Below are 26244 nucleotides of genomic sequence, written 5' to 3' on the forward strand. Positions count from 1 at the left end.
TGCAGTGTTCTACTTTTTAAAATATATGTCACTTAAAACACATCAAAGTAATATTCACCTCAATGATTTTTAATACAAAATTCATTTTAATATGGTAAACAAATGACAACAGTAATTTTGTAGATTCTGCTTGGGTTGTAGTGACCCAATTATCTGGTCAAAGGGCTGCATGGATGCAAGAGACAGGGTGAGTTAAAGTTTAACTCCCAGGAATTGTAAACCAAACCTAAAGCCACTGAACCTTTGGAGTTTGATATGATGATTAGAGCATAACAAGAGTGACACGTTGAATTCGCCATAATCAAGGAAACCTTTTCCGGGTGGGGATCTCTGAAATCACTCAGGTATGGTCCATGTGTTTCGATTTTTCTATTTCAACTCTGTGAAACTGTGCTGTGTGGATCAGTGGGAATGCAGTGAAACAGCTTTTACGCGCTTCCACAAGACAGCTGAATTCAGGGATATTTCTAGTTTGCTTTTATACTGATAAAGCCATCTGAAAACAAAAGAAAATACTAGAATGATCATATAATCTCAAAACGAGACAACAGCCAGCTTTCGTTCTTTGATTTAATCAATTTCTGAGGGTAAAAAAATAATGTAAATTTATCACACCAGGTTCAAGAGTCAGGCTAATGTTTCTGAGAAATGTATTTAGCAATAGCCAGACAGCCGGGAGAGTTGTGGTTGACTGTCTTGTTCTGGTCCTCGGATCTGGGGAAGCATAAAAGTGTAATTAACAAGAGAAATGGTATTAACATCACTGACAGATTCTGCATTCTCTGTGGGGGTCATAATTTCTACCATACTTTAGATTTCACATATTCATTTATCTCCCTCCCTTTCTTCCTTTATCCTGCACAACCACCAAAACCACAAGAAAACGAAACAAAAACAGTCATGGAAAATTTTTGGTCTTGAGTGTATTAAATCTCTACCTTCAGATGGCTTAATTCTCAGATCGTTTCCTTTCAGGATGGTTTGGGCAGCTGTGCTGCAGTGGATATACTTCACGTGATCATTCTGTTCACTCCGAAAAGATGATTCACAATCCGACTATGATGGTATTCTATCTAAAAAAGGAAATCAATCAGGGCACTTACCAGGAATATCTCATTCCTCCCAGAAATCTCTTAAATATTCTAATTGAAATAGTTTTGTTCTATAATTGCCAGAGTAAGTTCCAGGGAGAATGGTAAAGAAGTGTGTTCCAAGTCAAATAAGTTTTTTGGACTGTTCAGCTGTGTACTGTGTGTCTTCAAGAAGATGGCTAACAGAGTATTAGTTTGCATTGGGCAGGATTAGTGTTTTGTAAAACGTGTGTTGGCAAATTTAACTCTTGCTATAATTTAGCAACATCAAAGATGTGGTGGCCTGGCCTGAAAAATTCTTTATTATATGTGCTGCGATGCATACAATAGGGCATAGGTTAAGAAATACAAGTGAAATCACTTATTTTAAAGCACTGAAGCCTTCCTCTGCTAAATATAGGTAATAAACATATGACTTACAGGTTCGTTTTTAAGGACCATATTTTCTGGAATAGTATGGATACTCTACATTTGAGAAAATTCTCACACTTTATTGTTTCAGTTTATTATTTATCAAATGTAAGGGAAGGGGAAAGATGGTTGTCCAAAAAAGAGAAAAAAGAAATTAGTTATTATGGATAAACCTAAAGTTACATAGTGGATATAAAAACACTGAATATTTAGTTATTATGTTCACCTGGGCTAATACCAAGTTGGTTTTCTTTCATTTCAAATGTAACCTTCCCTACACTGTATTCAGTGGATGTTAATACATGTGGCTTCCAAAGGGAGACTGTGTTGTTAAGTAAGTTGGGGAAATGGCAGACAATTAAAGCACGTCTTGTTAATACATGAGTAATAATAACGCTGCTGCTGCTGCTGCTGCTGCTAAGTTGCTTCAGTCGTGTCCAACTCTGTGCGACCCCATAGATGGCAGCCCATCAGGCTCTCCTGTCCCTGGGATTCTCCAGGCAAGAACACTGGAGTGGGTTGCCATTTCCTTCTCCAATGCATGAAGGAGAAAAGTGAAAGTGAAGTCGCTCAGTTGTGTCTTACTCTTAGTGACCCCATGGACTGAGGCCCACCAGGCTCTTCCGTCCATGGGATTTTCCAGGCAAGAGTGCTGGAGTGGGGTGCCATTGCCTTCTCCAAATAATAACGCTAACAGACATTTATTAAGCATATGGCCAAGTGCACGTCTAAGTACTTTTCATGCATTTAGCTCAAGCTATTCTTAGCATAGCCATATATGTTAGGTACTATTATAACATTTTACAACTGAGGCATGAATAAGTTACTGAATGGGCTGGAATTCCTGTTCCCAAATTTCTTAGGTTTGTGACCTTAGGCATGAATCTAGGATTCTTCAAAAGTAAAACTGAAGTGAAAGTTGCTCAGTCATGTCTGACACTTTGCCACCCCATGGACTGTAGCCTGCCAGGCCCCTCTGTCCATGGAATTCTCTAGGCAAGAATACTGGAGTGGGTTGCCATTCCCTTCTCCAGGGGATCTTCCCAACCCAGGGATTAAACCCAGGTCTCCCATATTGCAGATGGATTTTTTACCATCTGAGCCACCAGGGAAGCCCCTTCAAATATAAAATGGGGGTTAAATCTGTCCTGCAGAATTTAATAAAGATCACAGGAGATGATAAAGCGAAACTAATTAAGCATAGTCCTCAGCAATGTGAATTCAAAAATTCAGCAAAACTCTCTTCCCTGTCCATTTCCCTATTGGTATAAACCTCCAACAGTTTCCTAAAGCTTTCCAGAGTTTCTTAAAACTTTCCAAACTTCCCCATTAGCTCCTCTTTGTCAAAACAAGGCTATTATTTAAATCAAACACTGTACATAAAAAATGAAGTTTTGATGAGTCACAAAGGGAACTCCTATTTGTTCAGAAAATAAGAGAATTTATCATTTTCTTTTATTCCAAAAAATAAGCATCCTATATCATTTTTATTGTAGAGAATGTTCCTCAAGAAGACTCTTAGTTAAGAACCCAAAGCCTTTCCTGCTGAAACCCACGGGACACCCTGTCACCGCGTGCGTTCGTTTCATCATACAGCCAGTTGATGTCACAAATCTGTTTTGATAACTGTCTTTTAAAATATTGTCATCCCTCAGGACACTGGGTACTCTGCTGGGTACTGTTGCACAATGGTTTTCATTACCTTCTGTGTCTCTAAATGACTCAGTAAGTTCAAACAAGATGGTATTGATCCACAGAGGATAAACACCATTTTATCTGATTCATGGAAACAGTAACCAGGCTCCTCTAAAGTGCAGTCCTCACAGTCCAAACTCCCCCAGGGAAGCACCTGGAAAAGGAGCAGAAGGGCTGCAGTGACCTTCTATACAGAAATCTAAGGCCCATCTGCTCCTTGGCCTGATAAGGTAAAATCCAGGCAGTAATTAACAAATATTTACTGCTGATTCAATCAGCAGCTTTTCATTTTATCCCATTAAACCTTATCCAACTAGGTGGTCAGCTTTAAAAACTATTTTACATTTTTAATTTAATACATCGACATTTTGTGGTGAACAGTTTTGATGGATCCAAATCCAAAATTAAAATATTTCCCTTTATAAAAATGTTTGTCTTGACTAAAATATGCTCGTTTCTTAAGCTCTCTAATTTTATTTTCTTTTAAAGATGTATAAACTAAGCTTGTTTTTTTTCCTTATTTGGATATATATGTGGAATTTTATATTTGTAGGTGTTAACAATCATATGGAAAATATTTTCCAGATTCACCCCTGCTAATATTAAGAGGACAGTAAGAAGAAGAATTAAGATAACTCCCTCTAGTTTGCAAGATTATATACAGGGTTCTGCTCCAGTCAATAACATGGCTAAGGAGAATCAGTATATGGCAATTTGGTCACATAGAATGACTAAGTGAGCAAACTGGTTTGCAATTCTATAAAAAATATTTCTTCCTTCAATGACATAATAACGCCTTTTATTCCGACAGCAGTTAAAAAGACACCATTTTTTGGAATGCTAAATTGACTTGAGAATATGAGGTTTATTGATACATAGCAAAATTAACAACTATGATACCTTATTTCTATAGACTATTCTAGCATTGAATACAGAAGAATTTAGATTTTTTAAAGAAACTGTCTTCACAGTCAACTTAGTAATCTTAGTTTCTTCAAGGTTATTGTCATTATTCATCATTGAATGATCTCTCACCTAGAGTTTATGACCCCAGCTCTGTTTTGTAGCAAAAATGCAGACTATGTTGGGAGCCTTCACCTGCTGTCCTGGGCATTAACTGATTTGTCTATGAATGAATGAAGAAGTTTGATGAAACTGTGAAGAGAAGGCATAAGGAACCCCATGGAAGGTGAGGGGAGAATCAGTTCCATGCAGGTCCCAGAAGAAAACAATCCTGAAAAGATTTAAACCAGTGCAGATGCCGCAACGAACATAGTGAGGGAAGCAAAGGGACAAATCTGTAACACCTCCTGAAAAACTGCCAGAGCACTGGCAGGGTATTAGGTATACACGCAACCGATTTTCATTCCTATTAACTCACCTTTAGTATACTTCTATCCAGCTTGTCTCTTAGGTTTCTATTTAGTGCTCAGCTGGGGCCTTCTGCATGAAGTGAAGTGACTTGTTAGCCTAAAACCTCTGCTTACTTGCAGTGGAAGCCAGAAAGCAGAATCTGATACCACGGAGGAGAAGACTGTGTTGGCACATACAAAGGCTCAGTTCATGAATCCGCTTTTCAGCCTTCTGTCCTGAAGAACCTGAACACTGCCTCACAGTTTAGGCATTTACTACCAACCATTTGACACCCCATGATAACAAGGATGAGAGCAATGATATTAACAACAGTTCTTATATCCTGACATAGCTTATGCCATATGCCAAACACACAGATGAACTCGTTTAACCCTCTGGAATCCTCTGGAATGGGTACCAATGCAACACCCCATTTTCAAACAAGAGGGGAGGCCTCAGAGACAAGGAAAGCCTTGCCCAGGACCACCCAGTTAATCAGTGGTAGAAGCAGGAGTAAACTCCAGCAGTCTGGCACAGAGATCATGCAAAAAGAGTAAAAATGGAGCACTGAGAAGCCTCGAGTCTTGGAGTTAGAAGGAAACTTTGAGATCCTTTATTTAACACAGAAAAAGCTAAGTGAGTGTCCCAAGGATAAAAGACACTTTTTATTAGAGTGAGAACCCATATGCAGGACTCCAGTCCTCAGGCAGGTCCTTTCCACTGGACCACCACCCACTAGATAGCATTTCTAATTCAGCCGGATTCTCTATACACATTCTTCGAGAAAGAGTAATAGGACTTCACCATTATGAGAAATATTTCCTCCATTCAGAGTCTTCCTCTCCCCACTCTGCTCAGATTCACAGATGACACAGCAGAGACTCAGTCAAAGGAGACCCATCTTGTGAATGAAGAGACAGCAAGGCCCAGATCACAGTGGAAATACATGCAGGCACAGGCCAGGAATACAGTGGCGATATCTCTAGAAATATACAGTAATTGTCCTGAAGGACTTGGCTGCCTTACACTAGAATTCTCTTAGTGTCTGAAGAGGACATAGCACCTCCCACCTAGAGGGCACACCCTTCTCCCCAGGGAAAGGATAATTGGGTCTATGAATGCTAAGGGAATCCCATATTTAAACTGACCTAATTTGGAGCTTTAAATGGAGACCCAGATGCACCCAAATAGCAGTTCCACCAGCCTCAAGAGAGTTTTTCATTTAGCTTAAAAAGAGTATGTTTTCAGAAGTTCCTTTTTAAGATACAAATTAGTTGGGATATAGAGTGAGAGTGATCAGGGCACTTTGAGGTGTTAACATTCAGGAACACTGTAGCCTAAAACCATCGAGCATAGTTACCAGCCTGGTAAAGTGTTAGTCGCTCAGTCATGTCCGACTCTTTGCAACCCCATGGACTGTAGCCCACCAGGCTCCTCTGTCCATGGGATTCTGCACGCAAGCATACTGGAGTGAGTAGCCATTCCCTTCTCCAGAAGATCTTCCAGGGATTGAATGTGGGTCTCCTGCACTGGAGGCAGATTCTTTACCTAATCTGAGCCACCAGGGAAGACTAAAATCACCCAGCATAGTCAACAGCCTGGTAAAGTCTTACGGAAAGAGGACTTAGGACAAGCCAGTTTCAATGGTGGGGAAGAGAAGATGTTGAGGAGATATGGCTCAGGGTGGAAGTGTCATGGCTAATCAGAGGACAAGAGATTTGAATGGTATTTGATTTTTGGGAAAGAATTTACTTATTAAACAAGTTTGATTTATTATTAAAGTAATTTGAGCATCATGCCTACCAGATACTAATTCCTCCATCTCTCCCTCATTTCAAAACAGTTATTTAATACAAGTGCATTTACTTAGATTGAAATCAATCAGAGAATGTCATTATGTGGTCCCAGAGGAGAATAAAGATAAGAGAAAATCTTATAGTGTCTACAAACTCTCATTTTTATTTGCCTTTCAAAATAAGCCATAAATCAAATATTTACTATAATAATAACCCAGTTTAATACTTCTAATAATAATAATTCAAGATTTCAAAGTATTCCCACAATTCTGATGAAAACAAGAAAGCTGATTCATGGTGTTGGCATGGCCAAGAGGAAGATGATTCCAATGTTAAAGCAGAGGGCTCTGGACCCAGAAGGCCTGGGCTCAAATCCTAGCTCCACCACTTACTATCCTTGTGACTTTTAGCAAGGTAATTTCTCTGTGCTTGTTTCCTCTGCTGTAAAATCAGGGCTGCTTAGAGAATGGATCAGAAATTACACATGAAGTTCTCAGAACAATGCCAAGTAAGTGTACACAAACCTCAGCTATTACAGCTGTAATTCTCATCTCATTTCTGTGTTGATTACACAATGCTTTACTAAGAAAATGGTTAGGAGAGAAACAGGCTATGAAGTCAACATGTAGAAACTGTTTTAGCATGGAAGTCAGTGGCTTAGAAATTATCTATCCCCACGACTGGCTTGCTCTGTAAATGGGGAGCGATTTTCTCCCTGACTCTGTGGTATCTTTTCCAAGGCAGAGATGTTCTCTGTCACAGGCAGGGCCTCCTAATAAAGTCAGGATAGAGTGATTTAAAGGGACCTGGGTAATTACCAAGGGCAGAAGCCTAAAAATCTGATCTGAAATCACCCCAGAGAACAAACCTCTCAGGTTCTATTATTTTCATAATTAATACAACAACAATTATCAAAATATTCAAAGGCACTTTTAAAGGTGCAGATTGCTGAATGATGGTCATTAGCACAGCAAAAAAGCAAGCATAAGCTAATATAAACTGCCCCCAAATCATTCCCCTGCACAGGCATGATAACAGACACCTGAAGAGGAATTGTGTGTGAAGGAGCTTTGGGGCATCGGCACTGCCACGGAAGGGGTTGGTGTCGGTGTTCATTTTAAGGGAAGTGGCAAGATGAAAGGGCACCAGGGAGATTCTAATGTTAATGTACCCACTGGGAATTGATTTACTGAGACTTTGTTGAGTTCACCATTCTTCTAGATGTTGTGTTGGATACAAAGATATATTGTACATTTGTCCCTAAAATCAAGGAACCCATGAAGGATTCTCCAAAGCTCCCACAGTAGCTCTGGGATAATTAATCACTCCCTTCTTCAAGGCCTCTTACTTTGTTTGAAATGAGTATTATTTACAAAATCAGGAGTTTCTGAAAGGCAAGAAAAGTATCCTATTTAATTTCCAAACCTAAAAGTGTTATATATATGCATAACAGTTGCATAATACTGTTTGTTGAATAAAACAGCCACCTAGTTGGGGAAGAAGGATAAGAGGTTAGAAGAGGTAAAGGAAAACATTAGTGAGCACCATGTACCAGGCTGTGCACTCATCCAGTACTTTGGATCACTATAACAACCCCCCAAGGCAGGCATCATCATGCCCCATTTTGAAATTCATAAACTGGGACTTTTTTAAATAACTTAAACCAAGTTTGCAAAGTTCTTAAGGGATGGAACTCAACATCTGAACCTAAGCCAGTATGAATTTGTGATCCCATAGGTTTTTGTTCATGACTGTGACACCCTTAGACTTATGAACCAATAATGAACAACACAGAGCCAAATATTGTATATTCCAATATCATGTGGTGAAACAAGAAAGTTAAAGAGCACAAAGTCTGGAATAGTCAGAGAGGTTATATAAAATTTCCATTCGGTTCAGCAAATATGTATGAAGTGACAACTAAGAATGAGGCCGAAGGCTAAGAAGATGAGTGTATATCCTTGGGGAGTTTAGGGCCCTCCTTCTCTTCATGCTACATTTATTCCTCAACTACAGTTCTGCCCCCTTTTCCCCATCTGTCTCTAAACTAGTCTTTCTGCCTTGAAACTATCCTCAAGATAATGCATCAGGCTTCCCTGATGGTTCAGTGGGTAAAGAATCTCCCTGCAATGCAGGAGACACAGTCGATGTGGGTTTGATCCCTGGGTTAGCTTCCCTGGTGGCTCAGGAGTTAAAGCATCTGCCTGTAATGCAGGAGACCCGAGTCTGAAGACCCCCTAGAGAAGGAAATGGCAACCCACTCCAGTATTCTTGCCTGGAGAATCCCATGGACGGAGGAGCCTGGTAGGCTACAGTCCACGGCGTCACAAAGAGTTCGACACGACTGAGTGACTTCACTTTACTCACTTAGGAAGATCCCCTAGAGTAGAAAATGGCAACCAACTCCAGTATTCTTGCCTGGAAAATTCCATGGACAGAGGAGCCTGCCAGGCCACTGTCTATGGGGTCACAAAGAGCTGGACACGACTGAGCAACAAGGCATGCATGTGTGCAAGAAAACTCAAGAGCTCTCTTTCTAAAGTACACAGGGCCCTAGAATTCTTCCAGGGTGATCTCAGTGACTTCATACTACAACAAGAATGCTCTATTATGCCAATAGATAGATTGCTTTAATTCTTGCCTGCCTTACCAGCCTTATCTGTCACTCTCATTCCCTTCCCCTATTTTATTCAGGCCCTCAGTTGATTAGATGAGGGATACTCACATTAGGAAGAACAATCTGCTTTACTCAGTTTACAGATTCAAGCATTCATATCATCCAGAAACATCCTCTATGTCTGACGCAGGATACAGCATGATTGGGGCTGGTGCATGGGGATCACCCACAGAGATGTTATGGGGAGGGAGGTGGGAGGGGGTTTCATGTTTGGGAACACATGTAAGAATTAAAGATTTTAAAATTTAAATTTTTATTTTTTTTAAATTTTACTTTATAATGCTGTATTGGTTTTGCCATACATTGACATGAATCCGCCACGGGTGTACATGAGTTCCCAATCCTGAACCCCTCTCCCACCTCTCTCTCCATACCATCTCTCCGGGTCATCCCAGTGCACCAGCCCCAAGCATCCTGTATCCTGTATCGAATCTAGACTGGCAATTCGTTTCTTACATGATATTATACATGTTTCAATGCCATTCTCCCAAATCATCCCACCCTCTCCCTCTCCCAGAGAGTCCAAAAGTCTGTTCTATACATCTGTGTCTCTTTTGCTATCTCGCATACAGGGTTATCATTACCATCTTTCTAAATTCCATGTATATGTGTTAGTATACTATATTAGCTGCTTTTTAAAGGGAAACATAAGGTTGTCCTTTACTGCAAGTGTCAGATTGCCTCAGGGTCACTGTAGTACAGAGCTTTAGATAGTTGATTTTGTAAGATTCTCTTCAGGATTAAATGTATCCCATTAGTCAGTGATTGGCAGCTTTGGTTGAGAATTGAGTTTTCAACTTATTCTTTCCAAATTGGTCTGAGGATACCAGATGCAGAAAATGAGTTCAAAAGGACAATCTCAACAAAAATAAAGACACACGATAACACCAGACCTCACCAGCTGGTCAGATCTCTGAAATCTGCCACAGCAATATTGGTCCCAGGACTACTGGGCAAGCATCTGCCTTTAAGCTGAGGGCTATCTACATTGTATGCTGATTGCCACTTTACCAATTTCTAAGTCAACTTAGAAATTAAACATATATGCAAGGAAATTCAGGGCTTCTCCAGTAGCTCAGCTGGTAAATAGTTTGCCTGCAATGCAGGAGATCTGGGTTCAATTCCTGGGTGTATGAATTGATGCTTTTGATCTGTGGTGTTGGAGAAGACTCTTGAGGGTCGCTTGGATTGCAAGGAGATCCAACCAGTCAATCCTAAAGGAAGTCAGTCAGTCCTGAATATTCACTGGAAAGACTAATGTTGAAGCTGAAGCTCCAATACTTTGGTCACCTGTTGCGAAGATCTGACTCATTGGAAAAGACCCTGGTGCTGGGAAAGATTGAAGGCAGGAGAAGGGGACGATAGAGGATGAGATGGTTGGATGGCATCACCAACTCAAAGACTATGAGTTTGAGCAAGCCCCAGAAGTTGGAGATGGACAGGAAACCTTGGCATGCTGCAGTCCACGGGGTCTCAAAGAGTGACTTTGACTCACAAAGAGTTGGACATGACTGAGCAACTGAGCTAAACTGCAAGGAGATTCTGCTCTTGTTAGGGTATGTGACTCTGGAATTTCTGAACTCTGCCAGTTCTCTTTCCCAGGGATCTTTGAGAAAGTCAGGCATAGGATCAGAGTTGAACATTATTATTGAGTGAGGGTAACATGATAGGCATCTGATGATGGCTGTTACCCTGATGTTACATGTACCAGGACAATACCACCAAAACCATGTATGCATATGTGTTAGCCAGAGTTCTCCAGAGAAACAGAACCAATATTCCAATTGGAATCCTAATAGGCTAATACATACATGCACATGGTTTTAGTGTTGTCAATGTTCTGGTATCTATAAGATACATATAAATATGTTTATCTGTCAATAGATAAAGAGGTTTATTATAAAGAACTAGCTCATCTCATTATGGAGGCTCATAAGTCTGAAGCTGGCAATCTGGAGATCCAGGACAGCCAACATGTAATTTCTATCTGGAAGCCAGAGGCCTAGAGACTCAAGAAAAGCCAACATTTCAGTTCAACTTTGAATGTAGGAAAAGACTGCTGACCCAACTCAAGCACTCAGGCTGGGCAGAATTCCCTTTATTTAGCCTTTATTCTATTCATGTCTTCAGTTGATTAGGTGAGGCCCACCCACATTAGAAGAGCAATCTGCTCAACTCAGTCTACAGATTCAAACATCTGTCCCATCCAGAAACATCCTCAAAGACACACCCAGAATAATGCTTGGCCAAATGTCTGGGCACTCTATGACCCAGTCAAGTTGCTACATAAAATTAACCATCAAAACATAACCCTAAGAGAATAAAAGTGCCTATGCTGTTTTAAGAATCCCCATTTCCTCTCTATTACCCTCTCTCTCCTCCAATACATGCACAATTTCTGTCTGTTGTTAAAATTTTTCAATGTCTTTTTTTGGATTAAAAAACTTAATCATCAATCTTCAATGTTGTCAAGTACAGATCACTTATAAGGATCTCTAGTTCAGAGTTTCTGATATTCTTACACAAGTTAAGCAGAGGCTGGAGCATTTGTAAGGGGGTGGTGGTGTCAGAAGCAGCTATGAAAGGAAACTTTCTGTGTGATGTTGTGCTGTCAACACTGGTCACCAGTTTATTCACTCCTGTGTATATATACATATTCATAGCCACACATGTGCGGTTGTGCATTCTTATATATGTACAGCCACACACAACCTGATGGTACAGGCATAAATTCATCTCAGCCAGGGAAAGTGTGAAAGTAAGGGTGGGGACTCCAGGCACATGGAAAATGGGAAACAAGTACAAAGAAACCTAAGAAGTAAGAAGTCACTGATGTATCTGGGAGATCTGATGGGCTTGAGCACAGAATAGCTCTAGCTATGCACTGAAAGATAGGAAAGTAGAGTGAGGACCAGATCACGGTGGATGTTGGATTTCAGGCTAAGGGACCGGACTATTTCTTCATAGTCAGTGATGAGACCAATGAAGAATATTACAAGGGATATTTTAGGAAGATTGATCTAGCAATGGTGGACAGTAACTAGGGGTAGTAAGCAGCGAAATTTCTTTCTAGTTTGGCTAAGTCTAGCAATGGAAGACAGGGCGAAGGATAGCGAGAGGAGTAAGAAAAGCAACAAGTATGGATACATATGTATAGTGAACAACAACAACAACAAATCAAGATCCAGACTCCGTGAGGAGCCTATCCTGGAGATTGTTCTGGGTGAAGAGGCCTTAAGGACTTCACCTGCAGGGATTCATAGACCTGCTAAGTTGCTTCACTGTTCACTTGACTCAACTACTGTTTACAACTGCTCCTCTCTCTTCTAAAAGCCATCCTGACTTCCTAACCCCTATCCTTTCTCTACCTCACAGCTTTTGCCTCCCCTCCATATATAGAGCCATGACCCAGAGTTTTACGCAGACAGTGGTAATACGAATATCTTATTGGTTGGTCCTCATGGAAATGGATTTGGATACAAATCACCTATGCCAGACTCTGGGAAGAATGTGGGGGTTTTTGATATTTCAAGGGCATTATTTATAAATGATGGCAATTATAAAAACATTTACTCATTGAAAGTAATGAGAAGGTAGACAGGACAGACATTAAAGGCAATTTTGAATTATTTTCTTTCTCCTGTAAACTAGTCTCTGCCTTTCTTTTATAGAATTTTTTAGTAATTTTTTAAAATGTGTATATCCCAATGATTTGGCAGGTGGAATAAATTACTCTCTGTATTGCATTTTGTTTGACATTTAACAAATAGAGACTAGAGTTTAATTCAGAAGTTCTTAACTTGGTTGCATATTATCACCTGAGCAGGCTTCAGACCATACCATTTTAGACTATCCTGGGTTCCATTCCAGACCAGGTGAATAATAATTCCTCTAGAGGTGGTAAGGATGACTCCCAAATACAGGTGAATATGCCATGAGGCCAGGTAGGGAATCTGTTCTTTCTCCATAATTTCTGCTAAAATTCGGAACATTTGCAGTTAAATCTCAAAGTCCTAATTTGACAAGACACGTATAGGTTAACACTTCCTCTCCTGTCTTTCCTCATATAATTTATAGTTTCAAGCTAAATTCCAGGGATTTAAAGGCTCTTCGTTGATGTTTAAAGGGCATTTGAAGCAAATAAATGATAAATATCTTTTGAAGAAGATGAAACGTACCTCTGTAATATCCACTTAATGAGAATATGCTAAATAGCAGGTGTTTCTATTGGACCATAAATTTTTCAGTTTTAAACAGACGTTTAAAGTGAAACTAAAAATGTTGACTATTTGAAATGACTTTTTCCTCAAACAAAACAAGAAGGATTTCCAGATGTCAGGACTGCTTTGCAGTAATAATGACCTGTGGACCAGATGAATGTGCTTACCTTTCCCAAGAGTTTGGCTAGTCTTGTCTTTCCAAAAGAGATTGTGTGTGATTCCTGATTTTTAATTATTAAAACAAAAGTTGAAGAGACATGCTTTCTCATCACCCAATGTTCATAATGCTCTAATTTAGTCCAGGTGTAAGTACATACACAAAGAAATGTACACAAACTGCAATCCAATCATTTGTCTATTATATTTCTGCTGCTTTTTTTTCTGATATATTCTTAGTTGGTAGCCCCAACAGTATTTTTTCCCTGGTACAGTTTTATTTTTCTCCATAGATATTTTTACTGTAGTGTAATTTTCCTGGTATCTTAGGATTTGCTATTTCAAGTCACTCTATTTAGGACTCGGAATGACTCCAAGTAGGATGGTGTATGGATTTAAACATCAACAAACAGTAATCAAAGTATCAGCTGGTCCTATACATCCTTGCAAAAATAGCCATTTATTTAGAAATGGTGTCTGTCAGCATTGCTTCTCTATAACCGTTAGTAACTTGTCTTAAGAATATGGTATACCTTCTGGATGGAATCAGCAACTTCCTTAGCCACTGGCACCAAAGGAGCAGGAGAGAGAATAAAGTACAGGATTAAAGAGTGGAAGGCAGTAAGAGAAAGGAGAAGGAAAACAGTAGTTAAATGGATGTTTAAAGGAGGAAGGAAAGGAGGGAGGAGGAGGGAGACAGAAAGAGAAAGAGAGAAGACCCTGTTACCGAAACAGTTGTGTTTGGTGCCCATTAGAAGTACCTGTGGCTTCGGTTACCCACTACTGAACGACCGCATCAGATACCTGGTCCATAGCTGACACCCTCCTCTCTGACTTTCTACAATCCAAAAAAACTAAAGATAAAATGAGAAACAAATAATGCTTTAGTTTAAATACAGGAATAGAAATGAACATGAAATTCCAGTCAGATCCTGTCAAATGATACATGACTTGGTCACCTGTGAAGACTCCACACTTTGTCAAAGAGTGATGTTTTAGTGACGCATGACCAAGAACGTAACAGAGGGCTGGTAAGGACCATGTGTCCATTCTGGATTATGTCCAGCAGGTGTTAGCTTCTAAATGCATCCACCTGAACCATCAGACTGTCCATCCACAGCACTATTTAAAAATTAGAACAATAGCTCATTTCATTCAAGCAAAGAGACTAACTTACCATATTCCTTTAAATGATCAATAAGGTTGTCCCCGTGGAAGAGAACATAGACTCACAGTACCAGCTTCATCAGTTATATCATGGTATCAAGGTTTTCATACTCTAAGGGAGGCTAGGAGATTTAATCTCACTCTTCTCCCTGTCACAACTTGCCTAATATTTCTGAGGTGTTGCTGATGTTTAGTTACTAAATCATGTCTGACTCTGCAACCCCATGGACTGAAGCACGCCAGGTGAGCCTGTCCTTCACTACCTCCTGGAGTTTGCTCAAAATCATGTTCCCTGAGCCAATGACGCCATCCAATCATCTTATCCTCTGTCATTCCCTTATCGTCTAGCCCTCAATTTTTCCCAGCATCAGGGTCTTTCCCAATGAGTCAACTCTTCATACCATGTGGCCAAAGTAGGTGAGAGCTTAAATTTAGTAATTAAGAGCACAGATGCTAGGCCCAGGCTACTTAGATTCAAGTCATAGCTGGGCTTAGTCCCTCAGTCATGTCCGACTCTTTGCAACCTCATGAACTGTAGCTCGCCAGCTCCTCTGTCCATGGTGATTCTCCAGGCAAGGCTACTGGAGTGGGTTTCCATGCCCTCCTCCAGGGGATCTTCCCACCCCAGGGACTGAACTCAGGTCTCCCACATTGTAGGTGAATTCTTTACCATCCAAGTCACCAGGGAAGCACAGATTCAGGTCATAGTTCTTCCACTTATTACCAAGTAACCTTGGCCTCATTAACCTTACTTGGTTTATTACCTATATCATAGGAATAATACCTACCCCACTGAGTTTTAATATGGATGCTGGGAGGGACTGGGGGCAGGAGGAGAAGGGGACGACAGAGGATGAGATGGCTGGATGGCATCATGGACTCGATGGACGTGAGTCTGAGTGAACACCAGGAGTTGGTGATAGACAGGGAGGCCTGGTGTGCTGCGATTCACGGGGTCGCAAAGAATCGGACACGACTGAGCGACTGAACTGAACTGAACTAAATTATATATTAAACTTTTAGAACATAGCCAATAGTAATTGTTCAGTTAATGTCAGCTATGTATATTATTATTTGTATTATTTGAAATTTTAAATTCTGCCCCATAAAAGGCAAAAAGGCTTTCCTGGTGGCTCAGTGGTAAAGAATCTGCCTGTCAATGCAGGAGACCCAGGTTCAATCCCTGGGTTGGGAAGATTCTCTGGAGATTGAAATGGCAACCCACTCCAGTATTCTTGCCTGGGAAATCCCATGGATAGAGGAGCCTAGTGGGGTACAATCCACAGGGTCACAAACACGACTTAAAGACTAAATGCCACAAAAGGCAGAACCAATTATCTTCATTTTGATTTGTCTTTTCTGTCATTAAACATAAATAACCTTTAATTAAATTTATAAACTACTTTTTTCTGTGAATTGTCTGCTTGCGTCCTTTGCTTTTTGCCCACTTATTTGTGAGTCTCTTTACTATTGATTTTAAGTCAGTTCAGTCACTCAGTCGTGTCTGACTCTTTGTGACCCCATGAATTGCAGCACGCCAGGCCTCTCTGTCCATCACCAACTGCCGGAGTTTACCCAAACTCATGTACATTGAGTTGGTGATGCCATCCAGCCATCTAATCCTCTGTCGTCCCCTTCTTCTCCTGTCCCCAATCCCTCCCAGCATCAGGGTTTTTTCCAGTGAGTCAACTCTTCTCATAAGGTGGTCAAAGTACTGGAGTTTCAACTTCAGCATCAGTCCTTCCAATGAAAACCCTGGACTGATCTACTTTAGGATGGACTGGTTGGATCTCCTTGCAGTCCAAGGGACTCTCAAGAGTCTTCTCCAACACCACACTTCAAAAGCATCAATTTTTGGCACTCAGCTTTCTTCACAGTCCAACTCTCACATCCATACATGACCACTGGAAAAACCATAGCCTTGACTACACAGACCTTTGTTAGAAAACTAATATTTCTGCTTTTTAATATGCTATCTAGGTTGGTCATAACTTTCCTTCCAAGGAGTAAGCGTTTTTTAATTTCATGGCTACAATCACCATCTGCAGTGATTTTGGAGCCCACAAAAATAAAGTCTGACACTGTTTCCACTGTTTCCCCGTCTATTTCCCATGAAGTGATGTGACCGGATGCCATGATCTTCGTTTTCTGAATGTTGAGCTTTAAGCCAACTTTTTCGCTCTCTTCTTTCACTTTCATCAAGAGGCTTTTTAGTTCCTCTTCATTTTCTGCTATAAGGGTGGTGTCATCTGCATATCTGAGGTTATTGATATTTCTCCCGGCAATCTTGATTCCAGCTTGTGCTTCTTCCAGCCCAGTGTTTCTCATGATGTACTCTGCATATAAGTTAAATAAGCAGGGGGACAATACACAACCTTGATGTACTCCTTTTCCTATTTGGAACCAGTCTGTTATTCCATGTCCAGTTCTGTTGCTTCCTGACCTGCATATTGGTTTCTCAAGAGGCAGGTTAGGTGGTCTGGTATTCCCATCTCTTTCAGAATTTTCCACAGTTTGTTGTGATCCAGAATCAAAGGCTTTGGCATAGCCAATAAAGCAGAAATAGTTGTTTTTCTGGAACTCTCTTGCTTTTTCAATGATCCAGCAGATGTTGGCAACTTGATCTCTGGTTCCTCTGCCTTTTCTGAAACCAGCTTGAACATCTGGAAGTTCACGGTTCATGTACTGCTGAAGCCTGGCTTGGAGAATTTTGAGCATTACTTTACTAGCGTGTGAGATGAGTGCAATTGTGTGGTAGTTTGAGCATTCTTTGGCATTGCCTTTCTTTGGGATTGGAATGAAAACTGACCTTTTCCAGTCCTGTGGCCACTGCTGAGTTTTCCAAATTTGTTGGCATATTGAGTGCAGCACTTTCAGAGCATCATCTTTCAGGATTTGAAATAGCTCAACTGGAATTCCATCACCTCGACTAGCTTTGTTTATAGTGATACTTTCTAAGGCCCACTTGACTTCACATTCCAGGATGTCTGGCTCTAGATGAGTGATCACACCATCGTAATTATCTGGGTCGTGAAGATCTTTTTTGTACTGTTCTTCTGTGTATTCTTGCCACCTCTTCTTAATATCTTCTACTTCTGTTAGGTCCAGACCATTTCTGTCCTTTATTGAGCCCATCTTTGCATGAAATCTTCCCTTGGTATCTCTAATTTTCTAGAAGAGATCTCTAGTCTTCCCCATTCTGTTGTTTTCCTCCATTTCTTTGCATTGATAGCTGAGGAAGGCTTTCTTATTTCTCCTTGCTATTCTTGGGAAATCTGCATTCAAATGGGAATATCTTTCCTTTTCTCCTTTGCTTTTCACTTCTCTTCTTTTTTTCAGCCATTTGTAAGTCCTCCTCAGACAGCCATTTTGCTTTTTTGTATTTCTTTTCCATGGGGATGGTCTTGATCCCTGTCTCCTGTACAATGTCATGAACCTCATTCCATAGTTCGTCAGGAACTCTGTCTATCAGATTAAGTCCCTTAAATCTATTTCTCACTTCCACTGTATAATCATAAGGGATTTGATTTAGGTCATACCTGAATGGTCTAGTAGTTTTCCCTACTTTCTTCAATTTAAGTCTGAATTTGGCAATAAGGAGTTCATGATCTGAGCCACAGTCAGCTTCCAGTCTTGTTTTTGCTGACTGTATAGAGCTTCTCCATCTTTGGCTGCAAAGAATAGAATCAATCTGATTTCGGTGTTGACCATCTGGTGATGTCCATGTGTAGAGTCTTCTCTTGTGTTGTTGGAAGAGGGTGTTTACTATGACCAGTGCGTTCTCTTGGCAAAACTCTATTAGCCTTTGCCCTGCTTCATTCCGTATTCCAAGGCCAAATTTGCCTGTTGCTCCAGGTGTTTCCTGACTTCCTACTTTTGCATTCCAGTCCCCTAGAATGAAAAGGACATCTTTTTTTGGGTGTTAGTTCTAAAAGGTCTTGTAGGTCTTCATAGAACCCATCAACTTCAGCTTCTTCAGCCTTACTGGTAGGGGTATAGGCTTGGATCACCATGATATTGAATGGTTTGCCTTGGAAATGAACAGAGATTATTCTGTCGTTTTTGAGATTGCATCCAAGTACTGCATTTCGGACTCTTTTGTTGACCATGATGGCTACTCCATTTCTTCAAAGGGATTACTGCCCGCAGTAGTAAATATAATGGTCATCTGAGTTAAAATCACCCATTCCAGTCCATTTTGGTTCACTGATTCCTAGAATGTTGACGTTCACCCTTGCCATCTCTATTTGACCACTTCCAATTTGCCTTGATTCATGGACCTGACATTCCAGGTTCCTATGCAATATTGCTCTTTACAGCATTGGACCTTGCTTCTGTCACCAATCACATCCACAACTGGGTATTGTTTTTGCTTTGGCTCCATCCCTTCATTCTTTCTGGAGTTATTTCTCCACTGATCTCCTGTAGCATGTTGGGTACCTCCCAAGCTGGGGGAGATTCTCTTTCAGTATCCTATCATTTTGCCTTTTCATACTGTTATGGGGTTCTCAAGGCAAGAATACTGAAGTGGTTTGCCATTTCCTTCTCCAGTGGACCACATTCTGTTAGACCTCTCCACCATGACCCGGCCATCTTGGGTGGCCCCACATGGCATGGCTTAGTCTCAGTGAGTTAGACAAGGCTTTGGTCCGTGTGATCAGATTGGCTAGTTTTCTGTGATTATGGTTTCAGTGTGTCTGCCCTCTGATGCACTCTCGCAACACCTACCATCTCACTTGGGTTTCTCTTTCCGTGGAAGTGGGGTATCTCTTCACGGCTGCTCCAGCAAAGCACAGCCACTCCTCCTTACCTTGGATGAGGTCACCCCTCCTGACCTTGATCATGGAGTAGCAACTGCTTCTGCCTTGCTGAAGACAGCTTTTTCTAAGACATAGCTGCCAGCAAACCAGAGGTCCTGCAGTGGGGCAATGGCATATCTAGGGGACCAGAGGCTGATTTTCCAGACTTGATATCAGAGCACCAGAAGGCAAGAAGAGAAAGAGGAGGGGGGGTTTCGGGGTTTTAAGTACTCTTTGCATATTACAGATATGAATTTTCTCTATATTATGTAAGTAGCAATCATTTTCTTCTAGATTGTGGCTTCTTAGCTTTATTTTGCCATTACAGATATTAGTAATTTTTACTTACTCACATCTATTAGTGTTTTCATTTCTGGCTATCAATATGCTTAGTTAGGAAGACTTTGCACATTGCAAGATTATAAAAATGTTCTCCCATACTTTCTTCTAGCAGTTATACAGCGTTTATAAAGGTTATTTCTCTTCCACTTAGAATCCAGGTATATGCTGTGAGATGGTATGCCAACTTCATCTTTGTCTCAAATTGTCTATGATCTCCCTATGATTACACCTATTGGCAGTTCCAATACAAACGTAACTATGGGGCTAGTTTTATTTTAACATGCCATTAATCTATTTGTTTATTCCTGTGCCTATTTTAATTATTTTTGAAGTATAATTGATCTATAACACTATGTGAATTCTATGTACAAAACATGGTAATTCAATATTTCTATGCATTACCAGATGATCACCATTGCCTGTTTTAACTTCTGATTGGGCTAGCTCCAAGTAACTTTACACTTTCAATACACATTATGATATATGTTGCCATTTTTCTTGCCAGATGAACTTAGAGTCAGTTTGTCAAATTTCAAAATAATTTATTGGAATTTAAATTGGTAGTACACTGGTTTAATTTTAGAAGAATTAATCTTTATAATAAGACCTCCATTTACCAAGGCTTTTAGATCTTTCAGTAGAATTTCGTATTTTCTTCATATGGATTTTGGATATTTCACATTGTTTACTGTTATTTTAAATTTTTTGTTTATATTTTTTAGATACTCATTTGTTTCTCTCTGCTTAAGTATGAAACATTTTTATAACTGTCTTTGTAGTATTCTTTATTAGTTCTAATAGTTTTATATAGTTGATTCACTTCTTTTTACTGAGAATGAATTATTACAGTATTTAACTATTTAGTATAGTGTTTGCTGAATGTCTCTGATAGATACTCTATTAATTTAAGAATTACTATTCTGTTACTAAGAGTTTTTTCCTTTTTTTGAACCAATAGTGTGTTTTGAATTTACATTTACTGGGACGTTCATATTTTTTCTTCTTTAAATCAATGAAATGAATTAAACTAATAGAATCCCTGATGCTGAATAATCTTGTAGTCTTGCAATAAACCCATGTTTATTGTATATTAATCTTTTGATAATTTGCTGTATGCAGTTCATATCTATACTTGTGATATTGGTCTATAGTTTTCTGTTTTGTGATATATTTGGCTTTGCATAAGAGATGCTAAATCTGTCAAATTTCACATGTTTTCTGTTATTACTCTATGCTTCAAAATCTTTCTATAATAATATATATTTCATAAATGAGTCTGTAAAACTCATTTAAGAAAACTTAAGGTTTAAAGCAGGTGGCACAGTGGTAAAGAATCCACCTGCTAATACAGGAGATACAAGAGACATAGGTTTGATCCCTGGGTTGGGAAGATCCCCTGTGGTAGGAAATGGCAACCCACTCCAGTATTCTTGCCTAGGAAATTCCATGAATAGAGGAGCCTGGTGGGCTACAGTCCATGGTGTCGCAGAGTCGGACACGAATGAGGATGCATAGACACATACGAAGTTTATAAAACCTGCCTGATAAAGCCACTTGGATCTGTCTTATTTGGGAAGAATACAATCTTTTTTTTCAATGACAGTTTACAGTCATTGGTATATTCAAATTTTTAACTTACCCTTGAAGCAGTTTTAAAAATTCAGTTTCCCAGGTAATTGACTACTGCATTTTTCAATTTATTGATAAAAACATTATCTTTAAAAGTCTCTTGATCTGTGGTTATATTCATTTTTTTCCTTGTTTTTAAAACAGTTTTCTTCATCTTGTCAAGACTGTCAGAGATGTGCTAATTTACCATCTCTTCAATCAGCTCTTACATGTATTTATTTACAAATTTTTATTGTATTAATTTACTTTATGTTTAATTCCTTCAGATTTCTTTTAGTCTATGTTGCTCTTTTCCTAGCCTCTTTAGTGAAATTATCACTTAGAAAAATGCTGAAAATAAACAGCTTCCTCAGAACAAAATCTTGACCATATCTCATAGTTTTTGATGATTTGTTTTTTGATGATTTGCTTATATTGACATTCATTTATTAATATAATTTAACTTTTTAAAATTAAAGTAAGAACTGTATGTTATAGATAGCTAAGATAGTTAAATAAGCAAGAATGAGAAATAATTTTTAATTAATCACCCAGATATAATCAGTTAGCCTTTTATAGTCAGTCTGATGATTACAATACAAAAATTAGCACAAATGAAATCAGCCTATATGGAGTTTTATAACCTGCTATTTTTTTTTTACTTTATTATATTTTATAAATATCTGCTTAAATGATGTGTTCTACTAGATCAATTTTATTAGCTATGCTGTACCACTGCTTATTAACATATTTCTTTATCATTGGATATTTAGATTGTTTCTAATTTTTATTAAAAAAGAAATGTGCTCTATAAGACATCACACATACATACACACACAAGCACACAAACACTGAGGACACTGAAGATTTTTCCTAGTGATACATGAAGGCAAGTACCTAAATTATTAAGAAGAAGAAGAAAGAAAGCAGTAAGAAAGAAATCAAGATAATATAGTACATTCAAAACTGCACTTCTCTTCCCCTCAGTTTCTAGAAAGGAGAATAACCATTCAGAGAGCCACAGACCATGATGGCTAACAGGTCAGCCAAATCAGCAGTTAAGGAATAAATAAGGAATGCTTATTAAGTGCCTTCTGTATGCCAGGCACATTGTAAGATGCTCTCATGTCCATGATTTGATTTATTTAATCCTGTGTTTAAAAAAAACAAAGGAAAGAAAAACATGTAAGTATCTATGTTCCTATTCTTTTCTTAAAGTAGGAAATAATGTCTCAGAAGAGTGAAAATCATGGTGGCAGAACTGAAATTTAAACGCAAACTGTCTTTCTCTAAAAATGTGTAGGCTATTCTAAAAGGAGGATTTTGTCAGTATTTACCAGTAAAATTAATATACCTACTCTGAACAAGTTTATTATTTTATGTTAAGCTTTGCCTAAGCTCAAACTGACCATGCCCAACTTAATGCATAATTCATTACTAATGCCTGAAAAAAATAGAAGGTATTTGGTTAATTTGATTTTTTTGTTTGTATATGTCATTTTTTAAAAATAATACGCCGAGTATTAGGATTTTGTGAGATGTTGTTGTGGCTACACTCTGGAAGTTTATGTATGCATATTCTGCATTAATTTTGTTACCGTTCATGATTCATGGCCAAATAAAGAGCTATCACATTAATTCACTTCCAAAATGAGCTTGAGACTAATTGTAAACACTTTTCCAAAGAGACTTTTAGAGTTAATTTAAATTATTTTATCAAGTAATACAGAGTAATTTTTACTGAATCTCATTAGGCAAATGTGTAAACTTTGGTCATAAATCCTTCACAAACCATTTCAGTACAATTTGAAACTCCTGTGTAAGATTCCCAGGGGATATTAGAAGGCTGAAATTCATGATAAAATCACTTGCATGTTGCCTAAGAGTTATATCCAACCTGGTGTGTTAGTAGCTCAGTCATGTCAGACTCTTTGCAACCCCATGGACTATAGCCTACCAGGCTCCTCTGTCCATGAGACTTTCCAGGCTACAGTCCTAGAGTGGGTTGCCATTTCCTTCTCCAGTGGATCTTCCCAATCCAGGGATGGAACCCATGTCTCCCCCATTGCAGGCAGATTCTTTACCATCTGAGCCACAAGGCCTACGTCATGCAACAGTAAGACTTTGGGGAAAGACTGGATTTGGTTTGGAGAGGTCCCAACAGCAAGTGAAGCTCCCGTCAACTTGACAAGCACATGGCACATCGCTAGTGCAGGATCCCATGCGTCCTCAGTCACAAAGAACAGCTTAACACTATTCCTATCCATTCTCTTCAGAAAAAAAGCAAAACACAAAACAAATGAGATAGAAATAAATGAACAAAACTACTCTAAATCGTCCAGCCCAATGCCTGGCATTACACGTTTGCAATAGATAATCAAGTGTTTGTTGGCCTCTTGGTTAAAGTTGAGGATAATTACTTCATTTAGTTTTTCACCAAGTCTTCTAACTTCAGTTCTGTCTTTGCCCTTCCCCTGCGTTTCGCTCCCCTCTGCCTCTCATTCACAGCTGCCATCTCAGCTCTTGCTAAGCCGTTCTTTCTTCGTCCTGTAAGCGGGCTTTTCCGTCGTGCACTCCTCTTACCTTTGTCTCATGCCTTGCTCAGTTTACTGTTTTGAGGGACTTTAAAAGCAAACAAACAAAAAACTTATTTTCCCACTTTCTCTGTTTCCCTAGTAGCCACCAGGGCATTAAGGTCTTCCCATATTGTTATAACTTCAGGCAAATCTAGATACAAATATCACCTAAATTCCCCTCAGATTCTCATATTTTTCCTTCAACAACTAGGTTCTCTATGTGGGCCCAATTTTTATGTTCAACTTTTATGTATCCTTTTCTTTACAGATTAGGGTTCTAATTTAGAAGCAGCACACAAGGGGAAAACAGAGCCTCATACAGCGTATTTCTGACAGCTCTAGATTTGGAAAAGTCATGATCTTCCCCTCCTACCTGCTTCTTTCTTCCAGCTTCCTTCTTACCTCTGTTCCCTGCTACCTTCCCTGAGCTAGGACCTACTGGCTTTGGAGGCCATCAGGGTCAAAGGTCAGGAACAGCAGCTCTGATCTTGTCCAATAGTGAACTCTGGAAATTTCTATCAATCAGTTTCAGCCAAGTGAGGAGGTGATTGCTCATTCCAATCCAACTGTGACTTTCAGGCAGGCAGAAATCTTGATCCCCCAATAACTTCCAGGTTCACTTTATGTTTTTCAAATAGGCACTAACATTGCAAATATAAAACCAGAAATGCCTTGAGAAGAAAATTAAATCCAAACATATGTTCTTTTTTTTTAATCACTTTGTACTCAAAAATTTTTAATATAAATTTATTTATTTTAATTGGAGGCTAATTACTTTACAATATTGTATTGGTTTTGCCATATATCAACATGAATCTGCCACGGGTGTACGCGTGTTCCCCATCCTGAACCCCCCTCCCTCTTCTCTCCCCGTACCATCTCTCTGGGTCATCCCAGTGCACCAGCCCCAAGCATCCTGTATCCTGCATTGAACCTGGACTGGTGATTCATTTCATGTATGATATTATACATGTTTCAATGCCATTCTCCCAAATCATCCCACCCTCTCCCTCTCCCACAGAGTCCAAAAGACTGTTCTATACGTCTGTGTCTCTTTTGCTGTCTCGCATACAGGGTTATTGTTACCATCTTTCTAATTTTATAAAACTGTATTCTCCCAGATATGATGACTCATTCATAAATGCAGAGAAACCTGCAAACCAATTCCTACATAAAGCAAATTCATTCTAGGATAGAATTTTCAGGAAGTGACTGGAACAAACATAATAATAAGTATTAGGGAATTAGATGCAGACTCATTTTACTTCTGATCAGTGCAAGTCATGACAGTTTATAAAATGCTCATGCAAAGTCCTTCATTTGTTCCACAGGTATTTACTAAGCACTAAGCATAAAGTCAGGCTAAACCTTCTGGGCAAAGATGAATACAACATACTCCTTATGTTCAGGACATTCACAATTTAGTTAAGTAAGCAAATAGTTATAGTACTATCTCCAACAACCGAGGCAGGTACCAGCTTTCATGAGAATTAAGGATGTGGCATCTAACATTATCAATAGAGAGGATCACAGAAGTCATCACAGAGCAGACGATATTTCAGTAGTCTGGAAGGGTGAACAGGGCGGATGCAGTCAGGTGAAATGCGAGAAAGGAATGGTAGGAAAGAGAAGGGAAGAGAAAGAAAGAGCATTGGAAACAGACTCAGAAGTATCAATATAAGAAAACACGGGAATTCCCAGCAGCAGCGTCTCTGAGTCACACTGGAAGGGGAATCTGGGAGCTGGTCCTGAATATACGATGTATCATCCTAAGGACTTGGGACTTTATCCTCCCAGCAAGTGGTTTGCAACTCTACCCCTTGGAATTAGAGATTAATTATAATCACAATTAAATAATAATATAGCAAACACTTTCTGGGCAGTTTTTAAATGTCCATAGCCATTTTAAATATGAATACATTTAAAATACTTAATCCTTAAAAACAACCCTGTGAAGTAGTAACTAATACTATCCTAAATTTTAAATGTTGGGAAACTGAGACTCAGTTTCCACTGAATGGAAGAACACGAGAGGGCAGTATATCTATGCAGCAGGTTTGGTGGTGAGCATATGCTTGAACAAAGTCTTCCTTTGCTAAGAAAAAACAGGATGGGGAGGCTTGAGGGCAGATTAATGAAAGCTGGCAGAGCTGGAGGAGACCTCTGGTTTTTCATACTGTTAGCCCCTCCTTCGCCTCATTTTCATAATGAATTAGGAAGGAGGAGAAGGAAGCGCCGCCATGTTGAGAAGGAGCTTCCAGCAGTCTCTTTGCTGCTCCCCTCGTCTGCTTCGCCCCTCCAACATGAGGAATAGCAGCGACAGAAAGGCAGGCGGGCGTACCTAGAGGGCTGG

General features: G+C 39.4%; 1 protein-coding gene across 2 annotated transcripts in view; it reads left to right on the forward strand.

Moving 5' to 3' along the window:
- Positions 1 to 289: 289 nt before the first annotated feature.
- The window catches only part of A1CF (APOBEC1 complementation factor), a 90920-nt gene continuing 64965 nt past the window's right edge, over positions 290 to 26244 (forward strand). For both annotated transcript variants that reach the window (XM_068961193.1, XM_068961194.1), the window contains exon 1: positions 290 to 344. The gene's annotated coding sequence lies outside the window, so the exon portion shown is untranslated. The remainder of the gene's footprint in view (positions 345 to 26244) is intronic.

The sequence above is a fragment of the Capricornis sumatraensis genome, chromosome 23 (genome assembly GCF_032405125.1).
Source record: "Capricornis sumatraensis isolate serow.1 chromosome 23, serow.2, whole genome shotgun sequence".
Taxonomy (NCBI): domain Eukaryota; kingdom Metazoa; phylum Chordata; class Mammalia; order Artiodactyla; family Bovidae; genus Capricornis; species Capricornis sumatraensis.